At 34.9% G+C, this 12,217-nt stretch overlaps 1 protein-coding gene across 9 annotated transcripts in view; it reads right to left on the minus strand.

Annotated features, from left to right (window-relative positions):
- ORC4 (origin recognition complex subunit 4) overlaps nt 1–12,217 on the minus strand; it is a 91,255-nt gene that overhangs the window by 57,865 nt on the left and 21,173 nt on the right. The window lies entirely within an intron of this gene.

Raw genomic sequence — 12,217 nt, forward strand, 5'->3', positions numbered from 1 at the left:
GTTCTTTGTCTAAGTACAGGCTTATTCCAATTCTCATACCACACGGTATATGGTTCTTACAGACAACTAACTCCTACCTTTCCCTTGAATCTACTGTTTGCATTCCCTTCCTTAACTTTTTTTCTTTTTTAATCTATATGATTCCTTTATACAGAATGTTTCCCTCCCCATCCATCCCACAGGATCATCACCTTCCAGAATGCCTTCGCTTTCTTGCTCTACTCATCATACATACACAATCATTAGAGGGTAGGTAAAATGCCTCTTCTGTGAACATTGATAATTGCCTTTATTTCTCTTCATCCATAATTAAATTATAGTTAAAAAGATTGTCCACTTAACTGCCAGTATCCCAAAACAGCATGTTTTAAAATTCCAAGCATTTTAGCACAATATCCAAAATAAAATTGGCAGTGATAATGTGAATGGAAAATATATATACTAATAAAAAAAAGAAAACTTTTTAAAAATTCTTCCTCAGGGCAACACAGTCACAGATAAATACCTTTGGCTAAAAGATCTAATTTTCTTAGCACTGTTTTCCAATAGCAATCTTTTACTAGTCTGGTAATAAGAACTTAAGCAGTGTTTGCTTATATACCAGGAACTGTTAAAAGCACTTTGTATTTAACTCATTTAATAACTCATTAACTCATATTTATTAATTTTACATACTGACAATTAGACGCCAACCCTTGGAATGCTGTTTTATTCTTCTCTGGAAATGCTAACAGGATAATCTGGGCAAGGCTTTGACAGACTGATAGCAAGCAAATCTGTCTCCCCCTTATGTATAAGCCATGTAGCCAGGGCCTGTCCAAAGAGCTTCTGGCTCCTAGATCCCAAATTGGAAACTCAAGAACAGAGTACTCAATTGTCTTATCCCTTAAGAATATTTTTTCTTAAGAGAAAAGCGGTCTTCTCAGCTGCCCTAGGGCACCTTCTAGCAGCCTAATGTCTATGCAAGGCACTTCAAGAATCTTTACATTAACAATTTTTACTTTATTCTACTTATTTTATTATTTTTTTCTCTTAAATAAGAACTGTATGTGGCGGGGAAATCCTTTTATCAACACGAAAAGATATCTTCACTGTGGCTTAAAATACTCCTAACTGTGAAAAAGGTCTATAAATCAACATCTGAACTCACAAAAAGTCAATTACTGCTAGACAAAGAGCATCAAGCATTTGTATCTTTTTATAATCGACTGACAGCTTGCTAGTAACACATTAAAAAAACGATTAGTAATATATTCTCCTTTCCGGAATTAAAGTGGTCTATTTCATCTTTTATTTGCCGCCTTCAATTAAGACTTGGGGTTTAAGAGGAATATTTCAAATGAAGATTAAAATTACTAGTCAATATCTACACTTCCACTTCTAACAATTTTGCCATGATTGGAATAGTCTTCCTACTTATTTCAAACTTGAAGTTACTAGATGCATTTTAGCATGTCTAAAAATCTGGCAATATAGACTCTAAATCTTCTACTGAATATATGAAAAGGTTTTCATTTTTAAAATTAAACCAGAAAAAAGTAAAAGCAAAGGAAGTGAAGATGAAGACACCAAATTTTTTCTAGAAATTTTTAGTGTTTCTTAGAAAGTCATAAGTGATGAAATTTAAAAAAATACATTATTCAAATCAGAACCGTGAGAAGTCCAGAAAAAAAAAAATTGTATATCAAATTTAAGATAAATGCAAATTCTTAAAGAGTAAGGAAAAGCACAACTAGAGAAATGCAATTAATGGTAATACTATGTCCTTAAGAGCTTTGTTACTAGCAAGGCCTAGATTTGGGTTGTTTTGTGGTGTCACCTTCACAAATTAACTTTCCTAAGCCCCAGTTTTCTTCTCTGCAAAATTTGAGGAAAAACTATTATCTAATTCACAGGGAATTGTGGGGGTTAAATTAAATGGTTTACCTGATATGCAATGCTGTCAAATCCCATGTACAGTAATACAGTACCCTTTCTAAATTATCACATTACATTGGAGAGAAGAACCAAGAGGAGGATGAGGAAGGGAGGGAAGCAAAAGCACAGAATCTTGTTCTAAACTATTTCTTTGACAGTACTTCTTTGACAATGCAATAAATATCAAGTGCAAGTTCAACTAAAGTACTTCAGAATTATGAGAGAATACTTCAATGGTATACATTCACTGAGTTTTTCTCAATATAAAAAAATACAGTTTTGAATACTGGTAGTAAAAAGAAATGATGGGTGGATCAATCTACAGTCACATGGATCTCAAAGACCTCAAATCACTAATGATAAGAAGCCATTCAACACCTGGAAGAGATGATGACTGCTGGGCAGCATACCCAGAGTTTCTGATTTAGTAGGCTTAGGGTAGCACTTGAGAATTTGCATTTCTGATAAGTTCCCAGATGATGCTCCTATTGCCAGTCCCAGAACCATACTTCAGGAGTTACTGAGAAAATTGAGGATTTCTTTTCATTCCACACCAAACCTGATAAAACTGATAAGATACCACAGAAGATAAAGAAATCCATGGGTATAGATGGCATCTCTTCAAACCAAATTAAGCCTAAAAGTAAACAGTATGTAGAGATCATACTGAGGTAAACAGTACCTAAGGATCATCAGAACAGGAGAATTTGGAATAGGAAAGACAACAGGAAGCCAAGGGACTTTCATCATGGTAAATAAAATAAGCTAGAAGGCTCCCTAATATAAAAACAGTTCACAGAGCATAAGCCACAAGTGGAATAAAAAAGTCAGAAAAGTTTTTCTTTCCTCCAGTTATTGAAAAGTAATAAACGTTTTGTCCTATCATCTGATGATTCAGAGAGCCTTCAGAGGATATTCACATAAACTTTAAACAGGGGCATCTTGGTTGACTCAGTTGGTTAAGCATCCGCCTTCGGCTCAGGTCATGATCCTGGGTCTGGGGTTGGAGCCCCACATGGGGCTCCCTGCTCAGCGGGGAGCCTGCTTCTCCCTCTCCCTCTGCTGCTCCCCCCTGCTTGTGTCTCTCGCTCTGATAAAATCTTCAAAAAAAAATAAAAAAAAAATTCTGTAAACAAAAGAGTGAAATATAGAAACACTTGCCTGGATGTTGTATATTTATATGTCATTCCCTGATCAAAAACAAAACAAAACCAAAAAACCTTCTTTCCTGCAAGATTATTAAATTGTTTTGACATACATGTTTTAACAGCATAAAAGACAATGTTTTTACAAATAGTTTTTGATTCATCAATATTTTCTTAGGAAAAATTAAAATCCCTGAACTAAAAAAATTAAGCAAAAGCAAAAATTAGTACTTAAAAAATACTTTAGAAAATAGTTATCAACTTTAGAAAATAGTTATCTCAGACTGGTATCAAACAACATGAAGGGCGCCTAATACAAAAAGAAAAAAGATGTGTTTGATTCAATAGATGAGGACAAACATTTGCTCTGATAAAGCCAGCTAAATAACAGTGCTAACCAAAGATTACAGTCTCACAGTTCCAATTATAAGAGAAAAGCACTAATGGTATGGCACTGTTGGACAGGCTGTGTCAGTTACTGTGATGCCAAGCGGGTGGTCAGTGGCAAAGAACAAGTAGTATTTAGGAAGACATGAGCAAAATGGGTTAATGCTCATTAAAGAAAAAAAAAAATAAATCCCAGGGCAACAGACCTGAATCTTTAGGGGTAGAAACCCCCTCCGCTACAAATTATTATTCTAATATGCAGAGTTGGAAAAAAAATTGGATTAGTCTCATACAACATGCCTACAGAGTTCCTGGTAAATGACAAAATGGTTCTTTTTATAAAACCTGAGCAACTTAGGTCTGTGTCAGTTTGCCCACTTCCCTGGACATTGGTCTCTTGAGCAGTTAAGTGTCACATATGAGATTATCATAACTGTAGAGAAAATATTATAGAGAAATTGATTGCTAATATCCACAGAAAGAAGATACTTTTCTTTGCCAAAGGCCAAGGGCTTTAAACACTGCCCAGAATGAGATGACTGCACCCAAAATCCAGGTAGACAGTCATAGGTATCCTGTTAAGAGCAGTAAAGAAGGAAAAAATAAAACAAAAACCATACCTTTTCTTCTTATTTACTTAATGTTTCAATGTACTGGTCTTGGTGAATACATATTTAACCTAGTAAATTACCTGCCTTTATTTATTGTGTATGTTTATGTGAGAGTTAAAGTTGACTCCGAATTATATAACCTTTTCTCTATATATTACCAAACCAAATGGTTCAGAATACAAATATGGCAATGACTACTTATTTAAAAAAAAAAAAAACAACAAAATTTCACATTTGGGGTGCCTGGGTGGCTCAGCCGGTTGAGCATCTGACTCTTGATCTCAGCTCAGGTCATGATCTCAGGGTCATGAGATCTAGCCCCACGCTGGGCTCTGTGTTCAGTTGGGCTCTGTGCTCACTGGGGAGTTGGCTTCTTTAACTCGTTCCCCCTCTCCTTCTGCCCTTCCCTCCCCACCCCATTCACATGCACGCTCTAAAATAAATAAATAAATCTTAAAAAAAAAACAAAACAAAAAAACTACACATTTGGAGACATTCACTCTTAACCAAATAACTAAAAATAAACAATGCCATTTTACCCATGCATAAATATGAAACTACCCAAGCCAATATATTCATTCATACAACAGCCAAGTAAAGCACATCATTCAATGAATATTTAAACTTACATATATATACAATGGATATAATTTTTTTCATTAATGGTCTTTCTTCTAGATGTTCTTAAATGTCCAGATCTAAGGCACTAAACTGAAAGGCTTCCTGGCTATACTATCAAAATATTTTATTTTCATTGGAAGCTACATCCAGGGACAATCAACGTGAATAGACTCCTGGGACAGCCCCTCAAATCAGATTTTTTTTTTAATTGAACTATAGTTGGTACCTTATGTTACATTAGTTCCAAGTGTAAAATATAGTGATTCAGTAAGTCTATACATTATGCTTTGCTCACCACAAGTGTAGTTAACATCTGTCACCATACAAAACTACTACAAATGGGCACCTGGGTGGCTCAGTTGGTTAAGCGACTGCCTTTGGCTCAGGTCATGATCCTGGAGTCCCTGGATCGAGTCCCGCATTGGGCTCCCTGCTCGGCAGGGAGCCTGCTTCTCCCTCTGACCCTCCCACCTCTCATGTGCTCTCTCTCTCTCATTCTCTCTGTCTCAAATAAATAAATAAAATCTTTCAAAAAAAAAAAAAACTACTACAAAACCACTGACTATATAATATTCTCTATGCTGTACCTTTCACCTCCGTGACGTATACATTCCATAACTGGAAGCCTATACCTCCTACTCCCCTTCACCCATTTTGTCCATCCTCCCACACCCTTCCCTTTTGGCAACCATCAGTTTGTTTTCCATATTTCTCAGTCTTTCTGTTTTTGTTGTTGTTGTGGTTTATTTGTTTTGTTTTTTAGATTCTACATATAAGGGAAATCATTTGGTATTTGTCTTTCTTGGATTTCACTTAGTATAATGCCCTGTAGGTCTATATATGTTGTTGCAAATAACAAGATCTCATTTGTTTTTATGGCTGAGTAATATTCCATTGTATATATACCACTAATCTGAACAAAAAAGTCAGATATTTTTTTAAGTCTAGCAATTGACAAAATAACTCTCAGCTTGCTTATTAGCAATAGCATACAACATCTGCATTATAAGATAAAACCTGACTTTGAATATCACTGTCTTAAAGAACCTTAAAAAACCTAGAATTATCAAATCTTACAAAGGCACAGATTATAACACTAGCTTTGTTTTTTTTTAATTTTAAAAAGATTTTTATTTTATTTCAGAGAGAGAGCACTAGAGAGAGAGAGAGCATGCAAGCATGACTGGTGGGCAGAGGGAGAGGGAGAAGCAGGCTCCCTACTGAACAGGGAGCCCAACATGGGGCTCGATCCCAGGACCCTGGGATCATGACCTGAGCTGAAGGCAGACGCTTAACTGACTGAGCCACCCAGGTGCCCCGATATTTGCTGTGGATAACCACCAGCTATGTCTGAGAATAAGCTGCTCAATAAATTACTGAACTGATTTAATGAATTTAATAAATATTTTAAAGTAAAAAACATACTGCTTTACCAAAATAATACTGTTGTTTTAAGTCACTTGTAAGTCCCTCCATGCCACAAATTTTAGGCACTCAATTTGTCAGCTGTGTAAAAATTTAATATAAATTTTTGGTGATATTATATGGTGATAACATTTCATGACTAATTTGGCCCAATAAATTACTAAGATAGCTATACAATATATATTTGGAATATTTTCCAATTTCCATGTGTATATGTGTGAATTTCTGTATGTCTATGTGTATGGGTGACACATATATGTGTGTGTCTGTGTATACATATAAGTGAATTTATGGCTTCAGTTTCAGACACTGCTTAAAGGAATATTTTCACCCCATTAAACACAAATTGTTACTGGGAATGACATAACAAATAAAACAGAAGACAAATGCAATCTAAAAAAAGATTAAGTAAATATTTATTTATATAAAATAAATGTATAAATGCCTCCCTGTATGATAGTTAATGAGAAAACCAAGGAGCACAAAGCTGATAACAAGGATTCTCAATCAACTCAATAAACAAATATTTAGCTAATCAGTACTTATTACAAGGCCCTGGGAAAATCACTATGGGAAAGATGAGTATTAAAGTTGGTCTCTATCCTCAAAAGCTAAGTCTGATCGGGAATAAGATAAATGAATATAAAAGTGGAAAACGCAGTATAAGTACAAAACAAGAGCTAAACTCACGGATTTAGTAAAGAAAGGGGCCTTAAAGAACATAGAGGCTGCTTTTCATAAGAGGAGAAATTGGGCAGAAAGATTTTTTAAAACCTGCCAAGATCATACAACTTACATATAAGCAGCAGCTGTTACCTCTAGTGACACCCAATGCAGTGTTCTGTTAGTCTGAAGTGACATGAAAAAAATAAAACAAAAAAAAACTCTGTAAACATTAAAAAGAGCCATCAAAATCATCACTGGGCTTTTCTTTAAAGGAATAAACATACCAGAAGAATGCATTCTGAAAGAAAATTGTTAGTTTCCCAGATGTTGAAGACTGACAATCCAGTTTTTTTCCAAATGTGTACCTGTACAATTTACGTTAATAAATATCTGTATTTTTAAAATACACTTTTTTTTAACATTAGAAAGTAATATGTGTTTATCATATGAACTCTGGAAAGCCGATAAGGAGTCATGTGGATAAGGATCATTAAGCAAAATGAAATCAGAGAATCCCTGTCCTTGCAATATCTAACAAAACAAATAATTAAAAAGAAATGTTCTAGGGGGATTATGGGAAGACGGATTATGGAAAGTAGGAAGCACCAGGAATCTATCTCCACTAGAAAGCAACTGTACAGGACAGAATGTGATATAACCATTTTGGAACTCTAGAGTCTATTTAAGGTTTGTAATATGCAGAGGAAGGCTTGGAAAGCAAACTGCCATTAATTTTGGTTAATTTCAGCTCTTTGTTCAGTAGCAGCTACCCATCCCCCACAACTGAGCCCAATGGGAGGCAGCTATAAACCAGTTACTACAGGATCTTGCACACTGCCTGTGGTGACAGAATGGATAAAAGGGATCCTGTTGCCCAAATGTCAGGGATTTGTGCTGATGGTGGCATCTCATCTCAGAGAAACATAGATTGCCATTGTTATTCCATTTCCTCTTATTGTTCTAAGTCCCTCTTCCTCCTGAGACATAACTTCCATGGGATTTAAAAGGCCAGTGCCCCTTTTCCCTCCCTTCAGTCTTCCCTCTTTTTTTTTTTTTTTTTTTTGAGATAGAGTGCTTTTGGGTGTGCAGGGGCAGGGGGCTGGGTGGTAGAGAGGTCAGAGGGAGGAAGAATCTTATGCAGGTTCCATGCCTAGTGCTGAGCCCAGTGCTGAATCCTACATGGGGCTTGATCTCACAATCTTGAGATCATGACCTGAGCCTAAACCAAGAGTTTGACGCTTAACCGACTGAGCTACCCAGGCGCCCCTACTCTTTCTCTTTTTGGGAGCCAAAGATTACAGACTAGGATATTCAAAAGAAACTGAATAAAATTAGGGTAACTAAAAAGTCATGATGCACGCCCAGGGGAAGGTACAGGCTCACAGACACCTGAGAGACCTTAATTTTATACCTCAAGCTGATCTTTGGCACCGACTCACTACAACAATTAAAAAAGTAAAGTAATAAAGACAAAAAAGCAGCAAACCCTGCATAATGGGGAAATCTGACTTTCAGAGCTACTAAATTATTAGTTTCAAATGACAGTTTTTAAATAGAAAATATCAAGAATACCAAAAAAAAAAAAAAGAAAAAAGTATGCCCCTAATCCTCATGTTGCTCAAGGGCCAACACTTCTATTTCAAGGGAATAGAGTCTGCAAAGTGACAATGTAAGGAGAAAAAAAATTAATGAAGCCTATACTAGTAACCGTGAACAGAAACTGTAACTGTAAACCAAAGAAAGCATTTACAAGAGAAAACAGGTGAGAATATGTCCTATTTACTCAGTTTTAACGTTGTCCAAGTAGGTCAAAGATACCACAAAGAATTTTTCCTATCCTGCAGATGAATAAGCTCCAAACTAGCTGGTGCAAAATAATCCTCTCAGGTAAAACAAGTATTTAAAGGCTTTTCCTTAAAATATTTACCTAAAAAATTAGAATTACATTAAACTTAGATAATATTTAATATATACATTGACAATATCTTCACTTGATCTCTTCATTAGCAAGTCATGTCATCTCACTAACAGCAATCTAGGAGCCCTAAGGAAAGAGTGGAAGGTAAGGAAACAATAGGAGTTACAAGCGGTACCACCATATGTTTATTCATGTTCAGCTTATTACTATACAACACAGGTATATGCGCCCAGTTGGGTGGAATTAATGAATTCAGCTAACTTCAACTTAAAGGTATTATGATGTTTTAAATGAAAGTGATATAATTCAGACATTCCAAAAAAACCTGTGGATCTTTCCTGGAATGAAAAGTGGCTGCCTGTCCAAAGCATACTGCTTACAAAAAAAAAAAAAAAAGAAAGAAAAAAAATACTTTATGTAGAACTTTAAAATAAAGTTATGAAAGAAACTGATTTTTGAAAGAAACTTGTGCTAGGGAGAGAGCATTTTGAAAACGTTTTTATCTCTGATTTTGTGGCTGAAAATGATGTATTACCTATAAAAAAATTCTCATACACAGGCACTTAAAACCACTTATAAAGAGGACTTTCTAACATATATTCCCACAAAAAGCATGAATAGGCTTTATTATGTCCATTTGTTAAAAATATAAAAACAACTTTCCAATCATTTTGGAAAAACAATTTACATGAGAAAAGATGAAATTTACTAAGAGAATTCCTACAAAATCTGTGTAAAATTGGTGGATGAGATTGAAAATGAAAAACATACATACAAATTATCTTTATTTTTTTCAACAGCCCTCTTTTGGACAAAACCCTGAAGTTCCAGCACAGAGGAGTATGACTTTGTGACAAGAACTCCTGGTAAAATAAAAATAAAAAACTCCCTCTGATGATGACTAAAGAAAAGAATATATGCTATATACTATCAACCTTTGTTTAAATTAGGTAAAAGTGATAATACAAAGTCTACAACTGTTTACTTAGTGTCTAACTCAGTATGTCTGACATTTTTCAAAGAACAATAAGAATGGACAAAACGTTAGAACTCTGCCTCTCTTCGGTTAGAAAAATGATCTTGATCGGATAAACAGTCAAATAAAATGTAAAACGAAAGATATTTTAGGAGAAATCTGTGGGTGGTTTCCATGTTTCGTTATTGTTCTTTGAGATGAAACTGAGGTAAGAATATATTTAAGCTGTTTTTCAGACAGTTAGAATTAGTTTCCACACTTACTTCTTGTCAGCTGGAGTGTTTAGAGCAAGGGAAAGAGTATTAAAAGAAAGGCTGAAGGGGGACAAATAAGGGACAAAATAGGTATGAACTCCAGGTTTACAGACAAGCAAACATATTCTTAGTACCTTCTAGAAAGATCAGGTGGAAATGTTGTCTATAAAATTATGTGGATTTAGTTAAGTCAACTTGGCGCAGAGTCTCTGGTGAGATGTTTCCTTGAGCTCCCCAGAGCTGAAGAGTAATCCCAAATAATTGCTTTTTTGTATATGATTTCTAGATAAACTTGTCCACAGTGGAATAACTAGTAACTCCTGACAACTTTATAAAATCTTTTTTTCTCCTCTGTTTCTTCCCAGTGAATACAGAGGGAACACAATTTACTTAGAAACTTACTCAGATCAAATGAATCCAAAGTTTTAGCATCTTTAGTTTACTTACATAATGACATGCTATTTTCTTCATTGTTATTTTATAAATCTCTAATATTTTATAGAATTTATAATGTCTAATACTCAAAACCGACCAAATAATTCACACTGAAAAATTTGTAATTCTCCAGAAGAGCCATGTTCTCTCTTACATCTTAGTTTTCAATACTACAGAGCAATGTGCCTGGAACCACATATACACATGGCGACATACCCACACATGTACAAGTGTATATACATGTATATGCACATACACACATGTGCAGATATATACACATACGTATCTTTTAGTAAATGTATTTACTTTGTAAAGTACCTAGTAGAGTCCTGACATTAATGAATATGCACCCAGAGTTGTTTTTAATAACACTGGTGGATCAGTAGTCAACAAAATAAGTAAACAATCTCAGTGGGAAAATCGTTAAGTTTGGGGCGCCTGGGTGGCTCAGTCACTTAAGCAACTGCCTTCAGCTCAGTCATGAACCCAGGGTCTGGGATTGAGCCCCACATCAAGCCCCACATCGGGCTCCCTGCTCAATGGGGAGCCTGCTTCTCCCTCTCCCTCTGCCTACCCCTCCCCCTGCTTATGCTCTCGCTCTCTCTCAAATAAATAAATAAAATCTTAAAAAAAATCGTTAAGTTTAATGACACAAAATCTTCAGGTAAAAAAGGCACTTGTTTATAAGTTATTACAATATTTATGACTATTGACCATGGAACATCCCATGATGTATCTCATAACTATCAATTTTGTACTAGTGTAAAACAATAAAAAAATTGAAGTTCTTTAAAATACACATTAAAATTTATTCACTTATGAATTATATAGGCTAATGAAAGAGACAACACATTTGCAAATAATCTAGAAATCCTTTCAGCTTTTGAAATGTATCACATCATTTTACTGGCACTGGTTTATCTCTTAACTACATCTTAAATGTCATACTAGCCAACAATACTCTATATTCTCTGAGCACATGGTATTTGACTAGAAATATGCGGAACAGGAAGAGGAATGAAGGCTGTGATTCAAAGCTAATGTGTTTACTTGGATGGATAAACAGTATAAAGGCAACAAAGATTTGAATCAATGAAAATATCATTTTTTTGGATGGAGGAAGGTATCATACGTCGGACCCAATATTTAAGACCTGGGCACTAAAGTGAGTGAGTAAGAAGAGAGCACATATATAGAGATTTGTTTTTGAAAAATATATGAGTATACTTTGTACTCATAAAATATATTATACCGTATTGTACTTATAAGAGCAATTACTCCAGGGCATATGTTCATTTAAGAAGAATGATGAATAGAATCCTCCCCACTATTTAGTTTCTTCCTTTTGACATACTCACAGTTGAACCATGTAAATGTAAATATTATATTCTACAACCCCAGTGAATCAATTAGCGAATGTTAATTAAACTACTTTTAGAAGGAAAAAACTGAAAATACTGCCTTAGATAGAAACCACTTGAGAATTTCTAGAAATTATCCCGTGTAAACCTGAAATCTTATAATTTACCCTAGAAACTTTAAGAACAGTTTGTTGTTTCTAATGAGACTCTTCAGCTTATACAGGAAACATAAGGAGACCAAATCCCTACAATCTGAGTACGAGGGCCGAGATTATATTCTCCCATTTTGTCTACTAATGAATACTAATGCATACACACTCCCTACCTCTCCATCAACATGCTTAGATAACTTTGTCATGACAGTTGAAAAATCTCAGTTTAAACATTTATACTGTAATAAGATTTTTTAAAAGGGAGAGATTACCAAAAACGTTTTTTGCTTTAAAAAGACAGCTTAGAATTTTTTCTTACACAATGTTGTACAATACACAGGATAACTAT

The sequence above is a fragment of the Halichoerus grypus genome, chromosome 4 (assembly GCF_964656455.1).
Source record: "Halichoerus grypus chromosome 4, mHalGry1.hap1.1, whole genome shotgun sequence".
In the NCBI taxonomy this organism is placed as follows: domain Eukaryota; kingdom Metazoa; phylum Chordata; class Mammalia; order Carnivora; family Phocidae; genus Halichoerus; species Halichoerus grypus.